Here is a 2500-nt window from a genome sequence, read left to right on the forward strand (position 1 = left end):
GTAAAGTTAATGATAATAACAGAATTAAGATCTGGAAACCAAGACACAGCATAAAAAGCATTGGTGTGGATGCTGGTACCATGTAAAAAGCACCCAGTACACTCTGTGGAGTTGTTGGTGCTAGGAAGGGCATCCAGCTGTAGAAATCAAGCCAAAACAGATTATAGAACCTGGTGCTGCCCCTGACATTGCCAGTTCCTGTCGAGTCATCCAACCCATACCAGCATGAAAAACAGTCGTTAAATGTTGAATAACAACAACAATAATAATTTTAGATTTTGGAAGAAAGCTAGTTTTGAAGAAAGAGATTTAGTTGATCACATAACCTCCAGTGTTCAACTGGTATCTTTATTATTCACTCCAAAAGGATGAAAGGCAAAGTTGACCTTGGTAGGATTTGAACTTGAAATGTAAAGAAGCTAGAAGAAATACTGTTGAGCATTTTTGTCAAATGTGCTAATGATTCTGTCAGCTATCCAATAATAACAATAATAAAAATAAAACCATCTTCATCATGGTGTTTTAGTATTCACTTTTTGAGGTGTGCCTAGGTCAGATGGAAAATATCAATGCAGGTTTTCTATAGCATGATGCCTTTTACAGTGAAACTGAACCTAAAACTACATTGGTTGGGAAGCAAACATCTCGACTACACAGCCACATTAATATATAATAATACAAAATGATAAATATATTTCATGGAACCAGTTAAACACCTACCTACCTACCTACCTACCTACCTAACTACACACAGATAACAATTATAGATTAACAGATTTGTATCTGTTCAGCTGTTGATTTATTTCGTTCTTCATATTTTCCTGCAGCAGCAGACTTCCAAATTATCTGATTTCAAGCTTTTCTTATCAATATACACACAAATATTTTATTTATATATATATATATATAATATATATATATATATATATATATATATATATATATATATGTGTGTGTGTGTGTATGTATGTATATAGCTAGTGCTTTTCCTTTCAATTGACAGAGGGTACTAGTTTGTACCTTCAGTGCAGGGGAGCTCCATTATCTGTCTATATTCTTTCTTATCTGCCAATTTTTTTCCATATACTTTTTTTTATATATAAAATTCTAAAACTCTTTCTATTTATCTGTCTTTCTCTCATTATTTCAACTTCTATCATTCTCTATTTCTTTCCATGCTTCTTTTTTTTTCCTATTTTTATCATTTATCCATTAATTTATTTATCTAAATACATTATTCATCTTTCTATTTTTTCTAATTATTATTATTATTATTATCACCAACATCATTATTTTTATCAATATTATTGTTGTTAGTTTTGTTTTCTTTATATTATTATTATTATTATTATCATCATTATTATTATTATTATTTTTTTATCATTATTATTATTATTATCATTATTATTTTCTTTATCATTATTATTGTTTTCTTTATTCTTCTTCTTCTTCTTATTATTATTATTATTTGCTCAAATGTAGAAAAACTAGTTGAAAGTTTGGAGGTGACTACTGTAGCATCTTTTGATCTAAGATAAACTAAAAAGAGATATAAAAAATATCCATTTGGTTTAAAGAAAATATGAAAGAAAAGGAAAGGACACAAGTGAACAGTACACACACACACACACACACATAATCACACACATGCACATACACACATGTAGAGTAAGTACCAGATATACAGGCTGATTATGAAGACAGAGAGGTGGGAGTGGAGGGAGAGGAAATGGAAAAGGAAAGAGTGTCTGATGCCAGATACATGATCTTAAATTAAACAAGACAGACGGAAGGCAAAGTGTGGACATTTGAGAAGAAACCCCACCCCACCCCCCAGAAGAAAACAAACAATTCTTAATATTTAAACTAGAAGGACAATCAGGAATACAAAACTAGAGTTATCTTCTCCTGGTTCTTATTTTTTGTTGTGGTTGGTTTAGTTATTGTGGGATTGTGGCTAAAAGTTTGGTTCCCAAACACATGGTTTCAAGTTCAGTTCTACTGAGTGGCACCTTGGGAAAATGTCTTCTACAATAGCCTTGGGCCAACTAAAGCCTTGTGAGTGGCTTGAGTAAATAGTGTCTGAGGAAAAAAAATCCAATTGTATGCGTGTCCGAGCATGTGTGTATATATGTGTGTGTGTGTGTGTGTGTGTGTGTGCACGTATGTGTGAATGTGCCTGTGAGTGTATGTTTGTGCCTCCTTGGCTTGACACCATGTGATGTTTGTAAATGAATATCACTGTCATACAAGCAGTGTTGTTCATTTCCAGTCTTCTGCAAAAACATGTCTAGCCATGGGGAAATATTTTCTTGCTTGAAAACAGATGACATTTGGAGATGCAAAAGGCATCCAGCTGAAGAAAATGGGCCTCCTTCAGACCTATGGACATTATTAACAATGATGATGATGATAATAAGAAGGCATCATGAATTAATTTATTGTGTATAGAACTAAATATTTTGTTGTATTTAACTAAGTCCCTTACGGTTCTAAGTTC

At 32.4% G+C, this 2500-nt stretch overlaps 1 protein-coding gene across 2 annotated transcripts in view; it reads right to left on the reverse strand.

Moving 5' to 3' along the window:
* Positions 1-2500, reverse strand: part of LOC115215570 (epidermal growth factor receptor-like) — a 229302-nt gene that overhangs the window by 114634 nt on the left and 112168 nt on the right. The gene's annotated exons all lie outside the window — the stretch shown is intronic.

The sequence above is a fragment of the Octopus sinensis genome, linkage group LG9, assembly GCF_006345805.1.
Source record: "Octopus sinensis linkage group LG9, ASM634580v1, whole genome shotgun sequence".
In the NCBI taxonomy this organism is placed as follows: domain Eukaryota; kingdom Metazoa; phylum Mollusca; class Cephalopoda; order Octopoda; family Octopodidae; genus Octopus; species Octopus sinensis.